Source organism: Cebus imitator, unplaced genomic scaffold, assembly GCF_001604975.1.
Source record: "Cebus imitator isolate Cc_AM_T3 unplaced genomic scaffold, Cebus_imitator-1.0 Scaffold712, whole genome shotgun sequence".
In the NCBI taxonomy this organism is placed as follows: Eukaryota; Metazoa; Chordata; class Mammalia; order Primates; family Cebidae; genus Cebus; species Cebus imitator.
In genome coordinates this window covers 398,381-425,318 of record NW_016108027.1, presented here as the reverse complement: position 1 = coordinate 425,318, position 26,938 = coordinate 398,381, and the positions used below count along the sequence as shown (strand labels likewise).

Below are 26,938 nucleotides of genomic sequence, written 5' to 3'. Positions count from 1 at the left end.
CTCTCTATGTCCATGAGTTAAATGATTTTGATTTTTAGATCCCAGAGATAAGTGAGGACATGCAATGCTATCTTTTTGTGCCTGGCTTATTTCACTGAATGTCATCCTGTTCCATCTATGTTGCTGTAAATATCAGGATTTCATTCTTGTTTATGGCTGAATTGTAATCCACTTTGTATATGTACTGCATTTTCTTTATCCATTCATCTGCTGATGGATACTGCTTCTAAATCTTAGCTACTGCGAACAGTTCTACAAGAAACATTGGAGTGTAGATATATCTTTGATATACTGATTTCCTTTCTTTTGGGTATATACCAGCAATGGGATTGCTGGATCATACGGTATCTCAATTTTTAGGTTTTTTTAGGAGCCTCCAAACTGACCTCCATAGTGGTTATACTAAAATTTACATTCCTATCAACAGTGGACGAGGGTTTCCTTTGCTCTCCATTCTTTCCAGCATTTGTTATTGCCTGTCTTTTGGAATGAAAGCCCTTTTAACTGAGGTGAGAGGATATCTCATTATAGTTTTGAGTTGCATTTCTCTGATGATCAATTATGTTAAGCACCTTTTCATATGTTTGTTTCACATTTGTATGTCTTCTTTTGAGAAATGTCTATTCCAATCTTTTTGCCCATTTTAAAATCAGATTATTAGGTTTTTTCCTTTAGAGTTGTTTGAACTTCTTATATATTCTGGTTATTAACCCCTTGTCAGATGGGTTGTTCGCAAATATTTTCTCCCATTTTGTGGGTTGTCTCTTCACTTTGTTGGTTATTTCCTTTGCCATGCTGAGGCTTTTTAGCTTGATGTGATTCCATTTTTGCTTTGGTTGCCTGAACTTGTGGAGTATTACTCAGAAAATCTTTGCCCAGGCTAATGTCCCGGAGAGTTTTCCCAAAGTTTTCTTTTAGTAGTTTCATATTTTGAGGACTTAGATTTAATCTCTTAATCTATTTTTATTTCATTTTGTATATGGCAAGAGATAAGGGTCTTGTTTCACTCTTCTGCATATAAATATCCAGTTTTCCCAGCACCATTTATTGAAAAGATGGTCTTTCCCCAGTATGTTCTTGACAGTTTTGTTGAAAATGAGTTCACTGTAGGTGTGTGGAATTGTTTCTCGGTTCTTTATTCAGTTCCATTAGCCTATGTATCTGTTTTTATGCCAGTACAATGCCATTTTGGCTACTATAGCTCTGTAGCATAATTTGAAGTTGGGTAGTGTGAGTCCTCCAGCTTTGTTCTTTTTGGTTAGGATAGCTTTAGATATTCTTGGTCTTTTGTGGTTCTATATACATTTTAGGGTAGTTTTTTTCTATTTCTGTGAAGAATGTCATTGGTATTTTGACAGGATTACATAGAATCTGTAGATTGCTTTGGGTAGCATAGACAATCAAACAATATTGGTTCTTCCATCCATTAACATGGAATATTTGTCCAATTTTTGGTGTCCTCTTCAATTTATTTCATCAGTGTTTTGTAGTTTTCATTATCGAGAACGTTTACTTCTTTGGTTAATTCCTAGGTATTTAATTTTATTAACGGCTTTGTAAATTTTACTACTCCTTATTTCTTTTCCAGTTTGTAACCTGTGGACATATAGAAATGCTACTGATTTTTGTATGTTAATTTTGTGTCCTTCAACTTAACTGATTTTGTTTATCAGTTCTAATAGTTTTTGGTGGCATCGTTAGGTTTTTCCTAGTATAAGATCATATCATCTGCAAACAGGGATAATTTTACTTCTTCCTTTCCAGCTTGTATGCTTTACATGTTTATCTTATCTGATTGTTCTAGCTAGGACTTCTAGTACAATGTTGAATAACAGTAGTGGAAGTTGGCATCCTTCAGAAAAGTATTATAGGGTAGAGAACATTTCAGAAGCAAATAAAATAATGAAAGATGAAAATAAGAGACAACAGCAAGACAGAAAGGTGAAGGAACCAGCTCAAGTCACAATTTGACAGGAAGGAGCAATGCATGTTCACAAAATCACCATAGCAATTCAGATAAATTATAGCAGAAGGCCCCTGTTGAGGACCAGCAACAAATGCAGGTGAATTAAACTGAAGACATAGCCCAGTGGTTCTCAAATATTTATGAACATCTGTATTATTTGCGATGGGGGACACTTGTTAAAAATGAAGTTTTTTTGGACCTGTTCCCTGAGATTCTGTTTTGTATGTCTGGGATATCTGAATTTGTTTCTGGTTCCCAACAGGGACCTTCTGCTATTATTCATTTGGATTGTTCTGGTGATGCTATGAACATGAATTGACCCTTGCTGCTTACTTATTGTCACTTGTGCTGGTTCTTCTGCCTGTCCTGTCTATGTTGCCATTGTTGCTTCTGGGCAGTGGCAAGAAATTTGGAAGGGTGATAGGCTCCTTCAAGGGAAGCTGATGCAGGTTTTCAGAATGCACACTTAAGGAAACCTTAAGTTAGGAAGTGATAGCTTAGCAGAATTCACTATCAGATTTCTTTAAATTCCAACTTTGTCCAATTAATTTTGGTAGTATTTTATTTGAAGTAATGCTATTGAACTATAACTCTTCTAGAATAGAAATATTTAATAAAGACATTTATGCCTGTTATTCTAATTGGAATAAATTATTTCAATTAAAACAGGAGGAAAACACCAAGCAATAGTGCTTGAAAACTTTATATAAACAAGCTGACAAAAATCATTTTCCCCAGTAGTCATTATCTGTCTGAAGGTCACAAACAAGGTTTTTCCTTTGAGTTTGCATAAATTAGGAGACTACCTGCTGGTCTGTTTACAAAAATTAACTGTTCATTTCTCCATCTGGGAGAGCTTTGGTTACTTTGGTTTAAATGTTCTTGGTAATGAAATCTGAAATATTGCCATATATTCCACTTGGGCAGCATCATCCATTTATCGAATGGAATATATAAGCTTCCAGCATTAGATAATCATAGTTTAGGAACATATTTTTAATAAGAAAGCATGTGATATAGGTAAATTTTTGCCATCCAAAAGGAGCCATGAAGGCCAGGAGCCAACAAAGGAAAAAATTGTGAAGTAGGGTTTTTCCTGGCACAAAAATGAAGAGTATTCTAGACAGCACAAACAGTGTGGAAGACCACGCATAAGCCATAAATTGTCTTGTGTGTTGTAAGAAATGGATAGGACATTGGTTTCACTAACAAAACAGGTTGAGGCCACACGTTGTAAAGAGCCTTGAATAATAAACATAATATAAGCTAATACCTACATATAAGTTACATTGTACCAGGCATTATTCTAAACACTTTATATACATTAATTTGTTTATTACAAAAAGCCTTTGACATAGGTGCTATTATTACCCTCATTTAACAAGGAGACTGAGCTACTCAGAAGTCACCAAAGGATTTCAGGCATGATCAGATTTGTATTTGAGAAAGGTAATTCTGGTTGCAATGTGGAAGAAGGTTTAGAAACGGGAGATAGTACAAGATTTAATGAAAACTCAGAATTAGAGCAGTATAAATGGAAAGTAAGGATATATTCCAGAGAGAGATGTGAGGCAGAATTGACTACTTAAGGGCTAATTGGATTTCAGGTTTCTAGGAAGAAATGAAAGAAGTATTATTAATTATTACTGTCAGGTCACACTTGGAGGATGTATAGGTAGATAGTACTGATATCCATCAGGACATGAAATATAAAAATATTCATATTTTATAGGTAACATGGTAAATTTTGTTTTGGATATGTTATACTGAAATTCTAGTAGAATACCAGAGGTAAATATAAAACAGACAGTTAGCTATACTAATGTAGAACCAGAAGAGAGATCTGACCATAAGGTAGACTTGGGTATTATCAGCATTTGTAATGTTCATATTTGGCCTACTGGAGTTCCCACCTTCATCACTGCTGTCTGATTTATTGGTAAGAAACATGTTGTTATAAAAGGAGGGTGGAGCTTTTTGAGATCAGAAAACCACTGCACATAAAAGCAGTTTAAATATCTACCAAAGCTTAAATGTCACATATCAAGTCAGAAGGGATTCAACAAGTTTTATGCGGAGAAGTAGGAAGTATCTGAACAAAGAGTGCACATGCTTGCTCAGTATTTATCAAACTTTAATGTACATGTAAATTACTCTGGGAATCTTGGTAAAATGCAGATTCAAATTCAGTCAGTTTGGCCTGAGACATAAAATTCTACAAAAATTTCAAGCACTCAGGAGATGCCAATGCTGCTAGTTCTAGATTGTTGCTACATCTGGTAGCAACAATCTAGACAGGTGCTGTTTAATGGAAATATAATGTGAGCCACATATAATTTTAAATGTTCTAGGAGCCACATTCAAAATTAAAAAATGAATTGGGTAAAATTAATTTAAATATATATATACAATTAACCAAACATATCCAAATATAATTTCATTATGTATAATATTTACAATATTAGTGAAATATTTTACATTCTTTTTTTGTGCTAACTGTTTGAAATACAGTGTGTAGTTTACACTTACAACATCTATCTCAATTTGGACTAGGCACATTTCAAGTGCTTAAAAGCCCACATATGCAGTACAATGCAAGCCCAGATAGTTCCACATCTGATGTCTTGAATCGCTGATCACTGTTATCCCCACAAAAATATATCTAAATTTTCCACAATGCTTTTGAAAGTTTTTATCCTACCTGTTCATAGCCAATTGTTCTCTTAGTTTTCAATGGAATTAAACAGTTGTTTAGCTCAACATTTACTTTTAATTTCCATGTAAGCTACCCAATATGTGATAAATTCACTTTAGACTATGCCACTTAAGAAACACAATGGGAAATAGAATAATCACTGGAATAGGAGTCTGGAGACATAAATTCAGGCCCAAGAGAGTTCTGCCTCTAATTACTTGCTATGTGACTTGGGCCACACAAAGTTTCCTCCATAGTAAAATTTAGTGGGTTGGACCAGATAATCTCTAAGATTTCTCCCAATTCTCATGTTCTACTCATTTATATTTAACACTATGCATCGTGAGTACATTCTAATTACAAGTTGACACTTCATGTAGCAAATGGGCACATGCCTACACTTCCAGGCTGGATCATCTCAACAATATATCAGTTCTGTTGATTAATGAGCTTTGAATAAGGATCCATGGAAAAATATATACTAATGACTGAAACTATATTAAATCACCAAAGAAAAACAAATAGCCTTTGCTATGGCAACAGCGACCTGCCAGATATAGAGCTTGTGATAAACACCAGTCAGCACAGCCATGCATTACTTAACAATGAGGATACATTCTGAGAAATGTGTCATTAGGAAATTTTGTCACTGTGTAAACAACATATAGCATACTTACGCAAACCTAGATTGCATAGCCTACTACACAATTAGGCTATATGGGATAGCCTATTACTCCTAGGCTACAAACCTATACAGCATGTACTATGTTGAATACTGTGGGAAACTGAAACACAGTGGTAAATATTTGTGTATATAAACATAGAAGTCCAGTAAAAATATGGTATTATAATCTTATGGGACCACCATCATATGCATAGTATATCTTTGACCAAAATGTTATGCAGCACATGACTATAAATCTATTATAATTAGCATCTAAATTCTCAGGTGAATTCTGTCAGGTTTTGTTGCATGTAAGCTCAATGCCAAGGCCAAAATGAAGCAAACAGATACAAACCAAGAAGGAATAGAAGATATGACTACTCTGATTGCATCCATTCTCATGGCAACACATTAACAGGTAAAAACCTGTTCTCCATTTCAAGTTGGTAAAATTTTACTTAATACAACCCACTTAATCAAGCCTCAGGCAAAATACTGGGATGGGTTAGAGCCATGAGAATTAAGCTATCCTTAACTAAAATGGAATGAAAGCACTTGAAATCATACCAAGTAAAGCATAATTTTACTTAAAATTGTAAGGTTCCCCCGTGGCTTTCAAAGAAAATTGCTAATATTTTTGAAATTTTAATGACTTTTTTGAAGGGTACAAGGCAATGTGAGGACTGTTACAACTTCCTCCTAGGTTCAGAAAAGAATTTGACAAAGGGATCAGATATACTATCTAGATTACACCAAATTCTTTGTCCCAGACAGTACTCTTGCTTCTTTCATAGTTGTAATATTGATTTCCTTTTTTCATTTTCTTGATTTAAGAACTTTCTACCTCACAACTTATCTCTTACCTCTGCTGGAGGCTAAAAAGACATCATAATGGAAAGAATGCTGAAATCACATGATAGTGTGGGGATCATTGGTAAGTCACTTGCAACAGAAGATTAATTTTTAGAGATATGAAAAGATGAAAAAAACATAGCAGAAAAAGTATGCTTTCCCAAGGCTTGCTGATTTAAACGCATAATTACCACTTACATAAAAAAGGTAAAATGCCACTGAAGTGCCCACTATAGGGAATGTATCTTTTCAGTAGTCTCCCTACTCTACCTACATGCTGTTTCCAAGGTAATGTTTCTCATCTACTTATTTAAACTAACCCTTTCTATGACATTCATCTCAATGGGTACAAAGTCCATATCTGAAATGAAGCCTTCCCACCAGTCCCTATGGACTTCCAACTCAATAAACTCCCATGATATGAAAAGAAGATGCACACAGATATCTATAAGGAATCTTACACAAAATTTGCATGGATAGTTCCATAGCATAACTTACTGCTAGAACTTAAATAATCAGTATTGTTGAGGTCCAGTCACATTCTCTTGGCTACTTCCTCTAGAAACAACCATGACTCAGCCAAGCACATGAATACAGTGACAGTATGAATGTAGGAGAATCTATATTGTACAATATTACAGATGTTATAAGACGGAACTTCCCAAACTGACTCTGGGCCAGAATGGTCAGATCCTTCTTCTGAAGTTCTCCTGGAGAAAGAGAAGAGTGTTGCTTGGTCATGTATTATAGCAACTATGAGAATCCAACCCACATACCTCCAACTACAAAAAATGTAACTGACAAAGGGATCTAGCTTCTGCACACTGAAATCCATCACTACACTGATATTGAATCCGTGTGTCTCACAGGCCTCTCCCATCCAATGACTGAGCATGGCAGGGACACAAATGCAGGTCCATTCTTGGGAAACAGAAAACAATTTGTTGGTTGACGTTGGCTTAAAGATTATCTGTCATACTCTCTTGTTAAACCTTCTTCAGACTGATGGAAGTCTAGAACAATTCTACCCAACTACCCTTCCATCTCTCTCACTTGGGGTCAGATTGGCTTTATGTTATGATGACTCTCAGTCTTTTCTAGATCCCTCTCCATTTTTTCCTCACACAGACATTTCCCTATCAATATTCCAGTAGTTTTTTTTAAGAGAAATTGACAAGCTAATCCTAAAATCTGTATGAAACGCAAATAATAAAGAACAGCCAGATCAATCTTGGAAAAGAACAAAGAACTTATACTTGCCACGTTCAAAAATTACTATAAAGCAACAGTAATTAACATAGTGCTATACTAGTGTAAGGATAGATATGTAGATCAATGGAACAAAAATAATTCCCTACATTTATTGTTAATTTTTTTACAAGGGTACAAAGGCATTTCAATGGAAAAAGAATAGTTTTTTCAACAGATGGTGCTAGAACAGTGCAAAAAGGTTAATTTTGACCTCTACCTGATACCATACACAAACCTTTACTCTAAATGGACCACAGACCTACATGTGAGAGCTAAAACTGTAAAACTCTTAGTAGAAAACATTGGAGCAAATTTTTGTAATACTGGGTTAGACAAAGATTTTGTAGGTAAGGTACCAACGTGTAGGCAACCAAATAAAAATTAGATCAATTGGACTACATCAGAAATTTTAAAAAATTGTTGTGCTTTGAAAGTTACCATTAAAAAAATGAAGACAGGACAGGTACAGTGGTTCGCGCCTACAATCTCGCTATTTTGGGAATCAGAGGCAGGAGGATTGCTTGAGGTCAGAAGTTCATACTAGCCTGGGCAACATAGTGAGACTCTGTCTCTATTAAAATAAAATAAAATAAAATTAGCCAAATGTGGTGGCACACACCTATAGTCCCAGTTATCTGCAGGGTGAGGTGGGAGGACTGTTTGAGCCCAAGAGTTGGAGGCTGCAGTGAGCTATGACTGTACCACTGTATTCCAGCCTGGGCAACAGAGTAAAATCCTGTATCTAAAAAAATAATAAAATAAAACATAAGGAAAATTAAGATAAATCACAGATTGGGAGAAAATATTTGCAAATTGTATATCTGGTAAAGGACATTTATTTTAAATTAAGAAAAACACTCATAACTCAAATAATAAAAAGACAAATAACCTGATAAAAAATGATCAAAGGACCTGAACAGACATTTTTTACAGAGAAGATATTCAAATGGCCAATAAACATATGAAAAGATGCTTGGCATCATTTAGTCATCAGGGAAATGCAAATCAAAACCACAATGAGATACCACTCCACAATTACTAGAATAGTTATAATAAAAGACATAATGACAAATGTTGGTGATGATGCAGAGAAACAGGAACCCTCATACATTATTAGTGCAAATGTAAAATGGTGCAGTCATTTTGGAAACAGTCTAACAGTTCCTCAAAAAGTTGAACGTAGTGCTGTCATATTACCTAGCATTTCTACTCCTATATATATATATAACCAAAAGAAATAAAATGAAAACATGTTTATACAAGAACTTATAATGTGCATAGCAACATTATTTATAAGAGCCCCAAAGTGTAAATAATGCAAATATCCATCAATTGTTGAATGGGAAAATAAAATGCAGTATATCTATATTTTGCAATAAAAATGCAATACCAATACATGCTGCAACATAGATGAACCTTGAAAATGTTGTGCAAAATGAAAGAAGCCAGACACAGAAGACCTCATATTGTATGATTCCTTTTATATAAAATTTCCAGAAAAGGCAAATCTATAGAGACAGAAAAGAGATTAGTGGTAGCCTGGGGCTGAAAAATGAGAGTCACTGCAAATGGATATGAGAGATCTTTTGGGGATGAAGGAAATATGCTAAAGTTGAACTGTGGTAATAACAGTTCTATAACTGCAAACTTACAAAATTTATAAAAACCTACTGAATTGTACAGTTAAAACAGGTAAATGTTACGGTATTTGAATCATACATCAATAAAGCTGTTAAAACATGCATTAAACATTCATGTTAAAAGAAATATAGGGATATGAAACTCAATTAGACTCATACTTCCTATAATTTACTCATGAGAAAGATGATTTACACCAGTGTATCTGTCAGATAAGCTAAATAGCATTTTCACTGGACATCTGAAGTGAAGTGGTCAAGACTAGTAACATTTTAAATATTGGCAAATTTTATTTCCGTCATCTTCATAGACATTTTATGTACCTATGCACACAAAGAAGAATCTGGTGAAAACAAAATAAAAAAGACATACTAGGTGTGAATTCTGAAAACCTAGACTCAGACCCTGCCTCTATTACTTACTAGCAGTAAAGCTTTGGGTTTTCTGAGCCTTGGTCTTTTCAACTGCAACCAAGAGAACACTAGAACAATGTACGTGAAATTGCATTTTAAAGAGAAATTACAATATAAAGTAAGGGAATTTTTAAATTAGTGGTGATAGAGAAGATAAAACATGCATATACATAACTATGCTAAACAACAGAAAGTGACTTGTAAGGGATATAGATAGCATGCTATAGGATTTCAGAGGAAGGAGAGATTCTTTTTTGTCTGAGTGAACAGAAAGATTTCATGGAGATGCTGACATTTGAAGTGGGCCATGACAGATATTTGCATTTGAGTCAATAGGTTAAGGAAATCCAATCAGAAAAAGCGGGAGAAGACTGGACCACATATGGGGAATGTGCAGTACATCTATTTACCTGAAGTATGGCTTTCTTGCTTCCTTATCACTTCTTACATCCTAAAGCTTTCCTCCCTCTGTACTCCATTTCTATTTGCACACTGCAAATTTCAACTGCTCTGCTATGCTCTTCTCTGACTCATTACCTTGCCTAGCCCCAACCACACTCCCATTAGATGCTAATGTAATCTGATCTGACCACACTGCTCATACCTCTCATTTGGCATTTTCCTAGCTTTTTATCACATTACAATCTTTGGGTTGTGATTATCTGATACTCCTTAGATTGTAAACATGAGGCACAGAATTTTATCCTATTTTTTGTTACAGTTTCTACACACAATACCTTCTAAAAATTATTTGCTGAATCAAAGTGAATTCACTCAATATTTATTAAGGAGTGTGTGTGTGTGTGTGTGTGTCTAATACAGAGTCTCACTCTGTTGCCCAGGCTGGAGTGCAGTGGCATGATCCGGGCTCACCACAACCTTCACCTCCTGGGCACAAGCGATTCTGCTACCTCAGCCTCTCAAGTAGCTGGGATTACAGGCGCCCACCCCCATGCCCAGCTAATTTTTGTATTATTAGTAGAGACAGGGTTTCACCATGTTGGCCAGGCTGATCTCAAACTCCTGACCTTGGATAATCCACCCGGCTCTGTCTCCCAAAGTGCTGGAATTATAGGCATGAGCCACGGCATCTGGCCGAGGGCTTATTTTTAACCCAATATAGTGATATATAGAATGTACCATAAGATCTGCTTCCTGCCCCTCAAGTTGCTTACAACCTAGCCAGAGGTCCCAAATTTATATTCCCATATAGAATATAATGCACACAACACTCATGATTGTCGGTCCCCAGCTAATATCCAAATTTTATCTCACTTAACCACTCCTTGCCATTGGTGAAAATGTTATAGGCAGCCAGATGGGAAAGGACAGTGGAGGCACAGTTACAAAATGTAAAAAATAAGGTAGCAATGATAAATTTAAAAAGAAACAAACACTTTTATAACTGTTGGAAATACCAGTTAGTCATTGATTTAAAAGAATATCATGTAATAAAAGATATATTTTGAATAAAACTTGAGCCACCGCATCTCAATAAACACCACACTAGAATTATTTAGTGCCTTGAAAATACACTGGTTAAATTATTTCAGAAATAAGTATTTGGTTCTAGATCACTTCTTGCCAGTGCATATTATCTGGCCCGCCAGTGGGCCAGATTAAGATAATTCTTAATAGAATTTGGATCACAGACCTCCCTTGATGAATGCTGCCAACTGGCTCCCAGAAAAAAATGAAGAGTCACAGAAATTTTTGCATAAAGTTTTAAATTTTTCAATACATCCCCAAAGTTTATTTATGAATATTATAGTAGGCAGAATTTTAAGATGGCCTCCAAAAATCTTTGCCATTTTTGTACATACCTTGTACAATACCTTTGGTGAATCTAATAGGTTCTCACTCCTGTGATTGAGTTATATTATACTGCAAAGGTGAAAAAATTTTGCAGATGAAATTAAGGCTCCTAATCAGTTAACTTTAAGTTAACAAAAAAGAGACTACCCAAGTTTAGCCTAACCTAATGATGTGAAACCTTAAAAAACTGGAGAAGTCAGAAAGATTCTAAGTAGTAGACATGCTATTCTTTCAACTTTGAGGAAAGTAAATGATTATGTTAAGAACTGCTGATGGAGAAAGACATGTAACTGGGACATGAGAGCGTTCTCTAGGAGTTGAGAATGACTTCCAGGCGAAAACAAAAAAAATGGAGACTTTATAACCACAAAGGACTCAATTCTGTCAATAATCCAAATGAGTTTGGAAAAGGACCCCAAGCTCCAGATGAGAACACAACCTATCCAACAACTTGATTTCAACTATGTGACACCCTGATCAGAGAAAGCATCTACACTGTACCTGCACTTCTGACCTAAAGAAACTAGAATAATAAATAAATGGCTTAATAGCCATTAAGTTTGTGGTAATGTGTTATGTAGCAATACAAAACTAATACAAACAAAACCTGTGGCCTAAGAGTTAATATGGATCACCAGACAATATTCTAAAACAGATGTGGCTTTTAGAAGTCTTATGGCAACATAAGGATTCCAAATAGTGAAAACTGATTATTCTTTAGGTCAAAGCTTCACCAAGGGAGCAAGCTATATACCAATTCCACAGACAGACTGGATGTAATAAACTCAGATGATTTATTTGCACCCCAAAGTATTCCTTATTAAATATGCACAGTTGTCCAGTAGGCAGCCATTTTTTTTTCTTTTCCTCCCAGCCCCTGGGCCTGCTAGGGCCACAAAGCCTCCTCCCCAGTGATGGTTGCTAAGTGTTTTAAATTCATTGTTATTTCCAGTCAGAGACCCTTTGTTAGTTACTCAGCAATTGCTTATACTGGATAGCCTCTGCAGTAATCTCAATTCATGTGTAAAAACTCACATTAAAAAATACAATCAAAATGTCAATAACCCTATGTATCATGTTCCAGACCTATTTTTCTTCTCTTATTTCCTATACTTCCATCAAAACATACTTATCTAGTGTCCCACTTTCATAGATTCCAGGCAAATGAGAGGTGTTAATTTAATCCATTAATTCATCCAATAAGTATTTATAGAATGACCTACCACATGCAAGATATATTAAATACTCTTTGTGGAACAGCATCAGCATCACAGGTGTATGATCTGTGCAGTTGCACAGGGCTCTGCATGTAAAAGGACCTTGTGCTTGGTTTAATGCTCTGCTTTTGCTGTCTTGACACTTCCAATAATTTTTGAACGAAGAGCCTTGCATTTTAATTTTACACTGGGCCATTCAAATTATGTAGCTAGTCTTGTTATAGTAATATAATATAAAGGGAAATATAACTTGACTGAAGATAGTAGGATATCTGCATGCTAATCTTTGTTCTGTCACTAAAGGAATGTGTGATCCTAGGCAAGTAAATTTCCCCTCTCTGAGCTTCAATTGCCTCTTCTAAAAATTGAGGGGATAAGACTGGGCCAGGGTTGCCCAAACTTACCTGATAATGAGAATCACCAAAGGTGCTTGCTATGAATACAAAGTATAAATTCTAAATGTATACGTCTGATTCTTCCTATCAGCTTGCTCTCATGTCAGTGTTTCCAACACTCCTCTACACTCCAGCACAAATGCCCCACCTAAAATCCATAGCCATAGGAAAGGTCACATCTGTTGGAGATAAGGGATATGAAATCATGGGAGGCTTCATGGAGGAGGCTGCACCTGAGCTGGTCCTTGAGGGATGGGGCTACATTAGATTACTCAGGCAGAGACTGGAAAGATTTTCCAGAGAGAGATGGTGTTTAATTGCAAAGCTAGTGAAGAAACACTGGTGCAGAGCATGGACTTACCAGGCATGGGGTGGGGATCTAATCAGGCCTGGTTCAAACTGACCACCTCTCCCTATGGGCTCCAGCCCTCTTCTGCATCAGTGGAAACTTCACTCACAGACTTATACACTCATAAATGTACACATTCACAATACATATTCACATGCACAAGACACTCAAATATACACACTCACACACACACGCACACTCCTATACAATATGCTTACACATATTCATACACATACACACATATAAACACTCACATACATACTCACATATTCTCAAACACACATACACACACCTGCACATATATACGTACAAATATACTCACACAATAAACTCACACACACTTCCAGGCAGACAGGTCTTTCTCAACTGTAATTCTCTGTCTATGGGCAGGCAGGCTCCACTTTTCTGTGAGTATTATCAATAGTCTTTTTCTTCCCCCACCTTACTGAATGTGTGCAGTTGCCTAGTAGGCAGCCATTTCATTTCCTTATTGCCCCTAGACCCACTTAGTGAAATAACTGCAATCCTCCACCTGCAACATGGTTGCTAAGTGGTTAGAATTCACTGTTCTGACCCTTAAGAAATGTAGTTACTTTGTAGTTGCAACCTCAACACAAATTCATAAAGTCAAGGGCTAAATATCAGTTCAGTGTAAGAATTCTGTTCCCAGTTCTATCATAGCTGCCCAACACAGTACCCCCAATCTTCCTCACCCAATACTGATGCTCCCCTATATTTTTAGTTTAAGATCCTGTTAGTAAATCATGATCATGTTATTAAACTCCATAACTTTACTCACATATTAGTCTACTCTCTCCAATCTACCACTGACCTTATGTAAGTCTGTACCCCCCTCGGTGTGTGTGTGTGTGTGTGTGTGTGTGTGTGTGTGTGTGTGCCTTTCTCTCCCCGCACCCCCTCTCTGTTTGGTTCTTTCCCCTTCCATTTTTGAGACTATAAGTCATAAGTAATTTTGGTATTTTGTCAATAGAAATATGAGCTCTGTCATTTTTGCTGGCATTCTTTTCTATGATAGCCTATTAAAACTGCCAGCTAAGGTTTCTTCTGAATCTATCAAGATCAGACTCCTATGCACTTGTGGGTGTATGAGTGTGCACATTGTTATTTCCATTTCATGTGCATTTTATTTGTGATGTCCTGCTATCATTGATACATTTTAGAATATTTGCATATGTTGTACAAGCAGCAGTAAAATTACCAAATACTAAACAGCACCAATTATATTTGATTCAAGTGACGTATAGACTACCACAAAGTAACATAGGGAATGCAAAATCAGTGGCAAGAAAGCAAGCATGAAAGCACCCTTCTTTAACGTCCCACTATTTTATAATTGCACGGCACTTTTTAGAATCATCTTGCTTCTTTCATGAACACATTCCTATGACAACGGATGAAAATAGCCATGTCAATGCCAATAATTCCAAAGTTACGATGTTCCTGCCCTTGAGCTCAATTTCCTAGAATCACTGCTTAATGCTTCATACCAGGCACAATTTGGATGCCTGACTTTGAAAATGTGGGCACTGACATTCAATACATTGGGAGTTTTGAACTAGCTTGGATCATTTCATGCAATGCGACAAGCTACCAGCTTTGTGGGTGACCTTGCTGTGGCATTAGAGGGAGCTAATCTTACTGATTCCTACCCTCTCACTGATAGCAGAATAAGTTGTTGATCAACCTGGAATATTTGTCAGGTTGAAATCTAAACATCAGCCAACACAGAAAGAAAAATCTGATCTCAAAGCTCCTTTACTGCGCTGTGGGAAAGTTGGTGCAGCCGCACAGTATCTAAGCTCCAGAAAGTCCTTATTAAGTATGACAGCAACAGCTGGAGCTGCTAGAACTAGCAGAACATTGAAAGAAACACAGGCCCATTAGAGAAAGGAGGGGGAAAGCTATAATTTGAAACAAATAATGTATGGGCTGCCAGTGGGCATGAAAATCCCAGCAGCCTTGGAGTTTTGTATTGCATTGAAGGCGATAGCTATAATTCCCTTTGGACACCTGGACTTGTCTTGTCACATTTCCCCTTATAAACATAAAATATAACAGCACTTTGGAAAGCAAATGCAATTCATGTTCTGCTTGATGGACAACAATAGTGAGAGTACCCGAGACAAGCAGAAATTTGCTTATTCAATAAATAGCTCTGAGGCAGAGAGAAACCCCTGTGGTTGCCATTCAAGGCCTTCTACATAGCTTACCCTGCCACACCAGGCTTCACTCCACTACTCTCCACCTTGACTCTACTATTGTACCAAGTCAGAATCCTTTCAACACGCATTCCATTCATTTCTCTCTCTGTGCCTTTACTTTATTCTTGTCTCTACTTGGAATAACCCATGCTCCTGCCTCTAACTTTAACTGATCTACTTCTTACATTTTTCTTTGAGAGCTAGCTCAGGTTCCATCTCCTCCAAAAGAAATCTTCTCTGACTGAACAAATCCCAATAATATCCTCCTTTTATTTATTTCTATAGCACTTATTACATGTACCACATAACCTGGACCCTGCTTCTACATGATCTTGTATTGTTCTCTAACATAAAACTCCTAGAGGTCAGAGACTTATATTCCTTATAGTGCCTAAGAGCTCAGCACACAGTAATTTAAAAATACTTATTTCTTAGTGGTAAAATGTATGAACTTTGAATCTCAATTCTAATGCTACCTGTATTAACACAGGCAAATTATTTAACTGTACTAAGACTCAGTTTCCTTATTTGTGAAGTGGAAATAATGTAGCTACCTCACAGAAGTAGCTCTGTCCTGTTCTCATATTTCACTTTTTCCATCTAAGTTATAGTAATGCTTTTTGTTCTTGGTGGGGTGGGGGGGGCGGGGAAGAAATATGCCACTTCAGAGAGTCTTTGGTTTTTCTCTGTTCAGTAAAGAAGGCTGTTGAAGACAGACCCAAATTACTGCACTGGCCACCAAACAGGATTGCTGACCTTAAATAAGCGTCAAAAAAAGGAGCTTCTTAACCTGGTTCATTTCATAAAACATCCTTCATGATCTGGATTATGTTTAACTCTCCAGACTAATATTTTATGAGAATACTCTTCTCCCAAGTGTGAATTTCAACAACAAAATATGACTTATACTTTCTCAAAAATGCCTTGGTTCCTCTAAAATCTCAAGACATACAGAGGAAATATTATGGTTTAGGTTGAAGAAATACAAGATGCTTCTGAGGGCTTTAAGAAAAACTAAGTCAGAAGCTGAAAGGAGAAAAAATGGAAACCTTGTGCAAATGGATCATCACAATCAACACCGTTTCACATTTGCAAACCTCATCAAAAACTAGTGTGAAGTATTAGTAGCTATACTTTATAGAGGAATTCAATGCTAGTGATTAAGCCCTTAATATTTGTGTCCCACAGAAAGGATTTTTCTCTTATTTTTACAGGTCCAACAAACAGATATTTATAAATATTCAAACTAAAAAGTTGCTGACTTCTATTTCAAAGTGTTTTTCAACATATAGCCTAGTTCTACTTTTAAAAAATTATTATGAGATAGGCAGAGTGAGATGAGAAAATAGGATTCAAATGGGTGAATTACTAGCCTAAGGTCACCAAACTGATTATTAGTTAACCCTGGATTAGGGTCTTTAGTGATTCCTCATTCAGCTCTCTCAAGTTTGGCTTTACAGATATTGGGTTTTTTACCTTAAAAAAAGAAAACTACTGCAGACCTTCAACCTTGAGTCATGGGTTAAAATTGAATGTTTAAATCAATGTTCTCTCCTTCCCCGTCAGTGTTTCGAGTTCAAGTGGTTTCAGAAGGCTCAGGGGGCGCTGAAGGCACTGAATGGTAGAAGGTGAATTGTGTCATTAGGCAGTGAAGGCAAAATTGGGTTTAATCTGCCATTAAACAGCTCCAGTTTATACCCATTGTCACTCCCGTTAACCTCTGCCTCCCAACATGCCCAAATATTTGCACATGGATTAAGCTGAACTTTCTTATGAGTAAGTTTCTTCATTCAAGGTTTCTTAGATTTTGTTTTAATCAAGTGTTCATGTTACAGAGAAGACTAGTGCTTGTACTACATGGTATCCAAATTCTTCTCTCCTTAAGATGGAAAGCCTACACATTTACTCAAATTTTCTTGACCCTGCTTTTTCCCTGCCTGGTTTTATCAAGAACTGTTTTTGCAGTGTCTTTATTATAAATAAATAAATTGTTCACATATCTTTGTTTCATTTTTCTAGTTCAATCCAGATAACTAATTAGTACAATCTTGGTCATCACTCATTTCATGCCTTTTTTCATTGATTAGCAAGCAGATTTTTTTATAATGGTCCATCACCAGCTTTATGTATTTATTTATTTACTATTTTTGAGACAAGCCTTGCTCTGTCACCCAGGTTGGAGTGCAATAGCACAGTCTCGGCTCACTGCAACCTCGGCATCCCAGGTTCAAGTGATTCTCCTGCCTCAGCCTCCTGAGTAGCTGTGATTACCGGCATGCACCACCACACCCGGCTAATTTTTGTATTTTTAGTAGAGATTGGGTTTCACTATGTTAGTCAGGCTGGTCTTGAACTCCTGAACTCAGGTGATCTGCCCATCTTGGCCTCCCAAAGGGTTGGATTACAGGCATCAACCCGACCTATATTTATTTTTTAATACACTTCTTATTCCACCAGACTAATTTGCCCAGTGTTAGTTCAATCTGTTTTTCACCAGCCTCATCAAAAAGCATACAGTCAACAAGGAATGCACAACAGAAAACAAATTACTGGTTGTCAGGGGCCAGGAAGAGAGGGAAATAGAGAATAACTGTTTAACTTTGTATTCTTCATTCACAGATTAGTGAAAATGAGAAACTGACATAGCCTCCCAGCCTAGATCTTTCTCTCATGCTGGATGCTTCCTGCCCTCAAACATCAAGACTGAAGACTCCAAGTTCTTCAGTTTTGAGACTCGGACTGGCTCTCCTTGCTCCTCAGGCTTGCAGACAGCCTATTATGGGACCTTGTGATCTTCTAAATTAATACTTAATAAACTCCTATATATATTGTATTAGTTCTGTCCCTCTAGGGAACCCTAATACAACAGGTATGGGGTTTTCTTTTGTGATGATGGAAATGTTTTGTAATTAGATACAGGTTATGGTTGCACAATATTGTGAATGTACTAAAGGCCACTGAATCATACACTTTAAAATGATTAATTCTAAATTATGTGACTTTCACCTCAGTTGTTTTAAAAAAGGTAATAAATATTATGTGCCAATAATGTTATAGATAATATTATTTGAAGGACTGTCTCTTTAAAGTTGCCTTTGCCTGACATTAAGTCAGACGACAGGGGCTAAGAAAACATTACTACTTTCTGTCACGGTGAAAGTGCTCTTCATCAGAGGTCAAGTTGTTCCCTGTTGATGGACTAGGCTGGTTTGCACAGTCCAAGCTACGTAGACTAAGGATGTTATTCTGGATAACAACATTCATTATCATTCAGAACTTCTATTTCAACAAATCACGTGGATGAAAGCATATATACTTTTGGCTGAAATTCCAATTCTCATTTTGGTCATTGTCCATTTTTGATATGTCAAGAGCCTCTCAATAGGTACATCAAGATTAAATAGGGAAGAGAAGAAAACGTCAATTTGATTGCCTATTTTCTACGAAATTATTTCTGTCCAACAAATGAACTCATTTGATAATTTTAAAAATGATTACAGTCTTTTAGCTTCTCATCCTTTCCCTCCATTTTCCAGAGGGACTGATGATATTCTTCCCTAGAGAACTAGAATAATATGGCCACTGAAATGTTATAAACATTAGACACTTTTATGCCCTCCCATCTCATCCCATCCTGACCTGTTACTACAGGGTATGTTTAAATAGGTTCTTCTGTACCTGCAGTTGAATCATATAACAGTATGGTTTGCATTTCCTTCCTGATCTTATTGTGTCTCTACCTTAGTTTACTCACCGTTAGTTTTCTTTTCATCCATTTCCACGTATTTTATGTATTTTCATAAGATGACTCAAGCCTTTTGGGAAATTAGGTGGCGGCTTAACACAATAGGATGTAAAAAATGGAGAATGGCATAGTAAGTCAAAAGAGAACACTAGGTTGAAAAAAGTGCATCTGCTTGTATTTTGTGATGTGATTTGAAATAGTCTGGCTTAATCTGTTTGGTCTGCTCAATTCTCCACAGCAACAGAAACTATCCTGTGGATACATACAAAGAAGAGCTCTTTTCAAAGCCCATAGTATGTCAGGCTAAGCATCATCCTTGGAAACAGCAAGATCCACTAGAGGGTAAGTTCATTCCCAAATACCACCAGTATTAGTGATTTTTTTGAAGCAAATGGGAACAAATTGTGTAAGCCCTGGTCTTAGAAGAAGTCACTAATGGAGACAGTGATTTAAGAGATAACATTCTACTTTGCCACAGTTAGAGATATTCATTGTAGCATTTACTTTTCTCTTCATGTAAGACTATCTAATTGAGATTCTGAAGACTTTGAAACAGATATGATTCATAAAAGATTATGAATTAGTATATTCAGAAAACTCATTAACAGGGCATTTTAGATAAAGGAAGCACAATGCCTCAGATAGATTTTGATTATAATTTACTTGGGCTAAAATCTCCATCTGCAAATGGATTGCTGCATAATCCTTGCAGATGCCATAAGAACCAAAGTCTACTACCATAGGGTTTTTTAAAGAAATCTCTCTTTGATAAGAAGCATGGCATTAAATTATGAATGTATGGTGAGCTCTGTTTCCCCACCCCTCCATTCCCCCACTCCCTCATGCAATAAATTTATTTACCTAAACCTTGATGAGTAACAAAGCATTTATGCTATAAAACTGTATAGTAAATCATCTACATTCACATATCCTAAACAAAATCTGTAAAATAATCACTGCAAAAGGAGGTTATTGAGACTTTAGAGAAAGATTTTTATGTGTGTAAAGAATAGTTAAGCAAAATGTAATATTACTGGTAGATAACTTTAGTTGTCCTGTGCATGACATGGGAGAATAAATAAACTGAGAGGGGCAAAAATTATAAGAATGAGATGCATCTCTTTAGAAGCTCAGTAGTTTAACTGCAAATCTTATTACCAAGATGCATCAATAGACCTTACAACTCTAATTTTTCTCTGCTTTCTACTAGGAGAAGAAATGTGGCTAAAAGATGGAAAGGATCAAGTCTTGATGTTTGTCCCTGTTTCTGTTGAAGTTATTCTGGGCCCTAAAATCATTTCTGATCCCTAGGTTTCATGATTATCGATAGAGAATATTTATTGTACTCTGTTTAATTACTCTATCTGTTAAAATTTCACATTAGAAATAACCCTAACTTTTACAAATTCTAAGTAAGGTCTTTGAAATCTTCTTCCAGGGAAGGTTTGGGTTCAGGCGCCTCGCTATAGGCTTGTTTAGGGAGATAGCAAAACAGAGAAAGAAAGAAAGAGCTATGCCATTCCCTGGAGTCATTGGGTACTGGGTCGGAATGGATGGGAATGGGGAATTGTATTACTGTATGCTGAATTTTTTTTTTTTGAGACAGAGTTTAACTCTTGTTGCCCAGACTGAAGTGCAATGGAGTGATCTCAGCTCACAACAGCCTCTGCCTCCTGGGTTCAAGTAATTCTCCTGCCTCAGCCTCCCCAGTAGCTGGGATTACGGGCATGCACCACTACACCTGGCTAATTTTGTACTTTTAGTAGAGACAGGATTTCTCTATGTTGTTCAAGCTGGTCTCAAACTCCTGACCTCAGGTGATCCGCTCACCTCGGCCTCCCAAAGTGCTGGGATTACAGGTGTGAGCCACCGTGCCTGGCACTGCATGCAGAACTTTGGAATGCCTGCCGCACAAATTCTGACAATGTTAGTGTATTTGAATGAACATAAATTCCAAAGTTAAGTAGTTTGTTGGATGTGGTGATCTCTCAGCATTTTACCTTCCCATTATTTTATACCTCTTGTTCATTCAGCTGGGAATTAACTGTAGTTTTAATCTATGAAAAATATCTTGGGCATACAGAGAAAGAACAAATGTCCAAAGTTGCCTTTTAAAAAATGTTTCATTTTTCATATTGATGAATAAATTTATATGTATCTATCATGTACAACATGAAGTTTTGAAATATATATACACATTACATACACATTCATAACTCAAGCTAATTAACATGTACATTACCTTAAAGAGTAGATTTTAAGTGTTCTCACCACAAAAGAAAATAACTATATAAGGTTATGCAAAGTTGCCTTTTAACTATTTATCATGCATATAAAAGTATAACAGTATATGTACAAGTCTTAAAGTTCAAAATATGCTTTTAAAAATGCAAAGATTCCATATTATCCCTGAGCTTTCCTCATGTATATTGCTACACAACTTCAGGAAAAATGTCATACCAACTATTTCTGTACCTAAACAGATTTCCCAACAAAAAGAACAAAGAGTAACTTATCTCCAGGAACAATGGTAGGATATAAGTTATCTGACTGTCTTACTTGGGATTGAAAATTAAAGGCCTTTTTCCATAATGGAACTATTTTGAACTATTGATATTACTGCCTAACAGCAAATAATTCACAGGTATCTTTGACTCTAAAGTCTCTTAGATGATGTATACCTCCAATAAAAGAGAATAGGCTGTATCTTGCAGCTTCAGCTAATTGTGGGTTTTATTTCATGTTTTCTTAGAGAAAGTATCATAATACTTTCTTTCCATCCATTCCATAATCCATTCTTTAAACATTGGATGAAATTTTCTTATCCTAACCTGAAATACTGCTTTTGTTTCACACTCTGCCCAGGTATTAAAGGAATAACTAAGATTCAGATAGTCATTTTACAAGAAAGTCATTTAAATGATGTGTTCAAAAAATAGGTCACTTACCCTTTAACCATCACCACAAGTGGAAGAAACACCTGAATTGGAAACTCCTTTGCCCATTTTTCTTGTAAACAATGTCACACAAATGAATTTGAACACAAATACTGTCTCTATATAAATGTGCATGTACATGCATGTATACATTGACAGCAACTCATGAATTATTAAATTAGCAAGGAACACATTTTTTCACCTAAGTGAAGTTTCTCAACAAAGCTTTGGAACTGAAAGCATTCTAAAATATTACTACATGCTTATTTGCCTTTGAAAACTGTATTTGCTGATTAAAATTTAATCATATTTAATACTTTCTAATGTGCAATGTAATTAAGAACAGCAATCACTGTACTATGTTGCTGTAATCTTAGAGTTTTGCTCAATACTACATGGTCTCAGTAGGCTATCAATTTTTAGTTCTTGTTTCTGTTTTTCAGAGTTCCTATCTCCCTTTAGCTATCAGTTTATCAGTCATTATTTTTTAATGATGCCTGTATATTCACTTGGAGCTGCCTCCTTGGTCTACCTTTTTAAAGTTTAAACATTATCACATTGTTTTGGGATTACCATGTATATAAATAAAATATAAATACTAATAAGTATAAATACAATGTATATAATCATCTGCAAACGGTGATGGAGGATAAATGAAAATAAACTGTTGCAAAGTTTCCATATTTTATAAGTAGAAAAATTAACTCTAAGTAGATTGGAATAAAGACATATATTATAGTCCCTAAGGAAACCCCTTAAAAGAATGTACAGTAGTTAAATGACCATAAATAAATTAAAATGAAGGACTAAAATTTGATTAACCCAAAAGAAAGCAGGAAGGGAAAAACAGAACAGCAAAAACAAAACAAACAAACAAAAAAAAAACAGAGGGTACAAATTGAAAATACATAGCAAATAGAAGGCATACACTTAAGTATATCAATACATATATTAAGTGTAAAGGGAAGAAATGGTTCAATTAAAAGACTACAATTGTCAAACAGGAAAAAGGCAAGGAACGTCTATGTGTTATCTGTAAGTGATACGTTTTAAATACAAAACACAGATAGGTTGAAAATAAAAGAATGGAAAAAGCTAAAAAAGAAAGGTGGAATTGTCCTACTGACAGAATAGAGTATTCCCAAAGATAAAGAAGAATATTTCATAATGACAAAAGGGTTAATTCATCAAAGAGACATAACAACTGCAAATGTATCTACGCCTAATAAGAAGTCTTTAAAATACATAAGCAAACCCTGACAGAACAAAGACATAGACTAATCCATAATAAAAGTGAGAAGTCAGAACATTTACATTCCTTTTTCTGCACTGGTAGAATGGCTAGATTAAAAATAAGATATGTTTTATGTCCCAACCAATTGCAAAATATGAGCACTTACAAAGTATGTATGTTCTTTGATCATAGTGGAATTAAGTTAGAAATGAACAACAATAAGTTATCTTTAAAAAGTACTAATATATGAGAATTAACACATTTCTAAATCTATCATAAACCAAATAAGAAATCACAGTTGTAACTGGAAAATAATTTCAACTAAATAATGATGAAAATACAGCACATAAAAATTTGTGGGATGTGGCTATGGAAGTTGGAAAAAATTGTATAACACAAATCTTTATGCTAAAAATGTTTAAAATAGATTATACAAATTTCTAATCTTAAGATTTTAAAAGATATGGAAATTAAACCCAAAGTAAGCAGAAAGAAGGAAGTAATAAAGAGAATATACATAAATAAAATTGAAGGCAGGCAAACACTAGGGAAAATTAACAGAGTCCAGCAGTTGACTTCCTAAAAGGATCATTGAAATGGATAATTTGTGAGTCAATTAATCCATTTTCCTTTATAAGTTAACCAGTCTCAGGAAGTTCTTTATAGCAGTGTGAAAACTAACTAATATAGTTATCCTGCTTGGTCTACAGTGTCTAGCCTCAAATAACTCTCCCACCTCAGCATACTAAAGCACTAGGATTACAGGTGTGAGCCAGTGCATTCAACTTAACCTCACTAATGTTCAGACAAACCCACTTTATACATGCCTCTTAATGAGATGCATTTTTGAGATCACAATCTTCATTTAACTGGTGTTACTCTCAAAGTTTCTAACCAGGAGGAAACACGAGGCAATCAAATTGAAGGGCATTCTATAAATAGTTGGTCTATACTTCCTAAAAATTTCAATATCAAGGAACACAGTCTCAAAAACCACTCCAGATTAAAGAAAACTAAAGAGAAAGGTACCTAAGAAATGTGTGATACTGAATTTTATCCTTTACTGAGAAAAAAACTATGAAAGACATGATTAAGAAAATTATGCAAATTTTAAGAGACTGCAGATTAGCTGAAAGTAACATATCACTGTTAAATCTTTAGATTTTGTAAACTATACTGTAGTCTTTGTATGAGAATACTCTCCTTTTCTTAGGAAATACACACTGAAGTCTGTATGATGAAATAGGGATGATATCTCCAACTTTAAGATCTTTCTGAAAAAAAAAGACATTATAATTATGTAATATATGTTATATAATATATATGTTACAAATTAGATGCCTATCTATACCTATATATCTAAAAGAAATTAAAAAAAAAACAAATAGGGCAAAATGTTTTTTTTAAATGTGAGCCTCTGCAATAAAATTTGTGAATCTTCATAAATGGTATTTAGGTGTTTCTTGTATCATGCTTTAAACCTTTCAACTCTACATGAGTAGTTATATAATGAAGTATATGAATTGAACCTGCATAATAATAAGAAACTTCATCCAATTCCTTAGACATAAAGGAAAAATATTTAATTTTTTTTTCAAAAAGCCTGGATTTGGAAAAATTATTTTCCCATCATTCTTGGTAAATACAATAATGATGATGGGGAGGTGGGGGGAAGGAAATAAAGAATAGTTCTTTGCCCTCAGCAGACATTCCTTACAGGTCTACCATTTAATTTTGTATACTAAGCCCTTATATATTATTTCTAAATTTTATTAGTTATTTATCCTCCAGTGTGGAATATTAGCCATATTAAGGGCTCAACCTTATTATCCAGCAAGAGTAGTTTACAGTTTGTGTTTTCTCATAAAATATTTGGGAAAAATTTCTGTTTAGGAGGAAATACAAAGCATTTGAAAAAACAGCAAAAACTTATCAAATGGGAATTTTGGCTTTTCTATGGTAGAGAGAAAGTGGGGAGAGGGAAGGAGGAGAGAGATGGGGAGACAGAGAAAGGGGTGAGGTGGAAGACAAATGAAGGGACATAGAAAAAAGGAAAAGAAAAATGAAGAAAGATATTTTTGAAGATGAAAGCTGTCATTGACAATGCTTAAGGCATAAAATATATTGAAAAATAGATCTGGGGTGTGTGTGTGTGTATGTGTGTGTGTGTGTGTGTGTGTGTGTTTCAAGAGCACCTAAGATGAGATCTATCCTCTTAACATATTTGAAAGTGCACAATACTGTATTGTTAACTATAAGTAATGTGTCGTACTACAGATCTCTAGAACTTATACATCTTACATAACTCAGACTTTACACCTGATATGGTTTGAATTTGTGTCCCCACTCAAATCTCATGTTGAGATATAATACCCAATGCTGGAGGTGGGCCTGGGTGATTGGAACATAGGGGTGGCTTCTAATAGTTTAGCACCATCTTTCTACTACTGTTCTCCTGAAAGAGGTCTCATGAGATCTGGTCATTTAAAAGTATATAACACCTCCGCTTCCCCTCTTCCTCCTGCTCTTGCCATGTAAGACATACCTGCTTCCCCTTCTGTCTTGGTTGAAGGTTTCCTGAGGCTTCCCCAGAAGCCATCATGCTTCCTATATTGCCTGCAGAACCCTGAGCCAATTAAACTGCTTTACTTTATAGATTACTTGCTATCAGGTATTTCTTTATAGCAATGTAACAACAGGCTAACACAATACCCATTGAGCAAAACAAGCACATTTTTGTAGTTAATGGATATATTTAGTACCTTGGTGTGGTAATGAAGCCATCCCCACACGGTTGACAAGAACTGCATGTCAGGTTCTGGACAGAAATGTGGTTACAATTAAGCATTTATCAGGCTGCCTTCTGGCCCACTTCCTTGCTGCTAAAAGTCATGTAGAACTAGACGCTGATAATTTGCATTCCCATTTTTTCTATAGGTAGGATTTCTGACATTACGGTCATAAGAGTGCTTAAGAACTGATTTGCATCTATTGTTCCTGTAGACAGAATCTCTGACATAAGAATTTTAAGATTTTTGTTTCAGGATTACGTAAGATGTTTTTCAGACCTCAAATTCCAGCAGTTTGAAGATCCCCACAGAATAATAGGACTAACATGAGAATGCAATTTCCTCATCTCCCTGTCCCATGACATTGCTCTTCACTCTTCAACTAATCAAGGATCGCCACACTTTGGCTTACTCCAAGGACACTTAAAAATCCTAGCTCTAAAACTCCGTGGAGAGATGAATTTGAGATTCCCTCCCATCTCCTCATTCAGTGACCCTACATTAAAGCTCTTTCTCTGCTGCAATCTGGTGTCTCAGTGTATTGACTTGCTGTGTGCATTGGGCAATCAACATATTCTGGCTGCTATTTAGTGGCAACCCCACAAAGGGACACCCCTCGTGGCTATGTGACTTGGTTCTCTTTCACCCATTTCTGTGGCCCAGAGGAAAACCCAAGTGGCTGCCTGGCTTCTTTAAACCAAGGGCTGTCTCTAGAGCCTCCCTTACTGGCAGGGCATTGCATATATTTGCTTGCAGC

At 35.8% G+C, this 26,938-nt stretch overlaps 1 protein-coding gene across 1 annotated transcript in view; it reads right to left on the bottom strand.

Annotated features, from left to right (window-relative positions):
• LOC108296439 (X-linked interleukin-1 receptor accessory protein-like 2) overlaps positions 1-26,938 on the bottom strand; it is a gene marked incomplete at its 3' end in the record, with an annotated part of 315,823 nt that overhangs the window by 147,850 nt on the left and 141,035 nt on the right. The window lies entirely within an intron of this gene.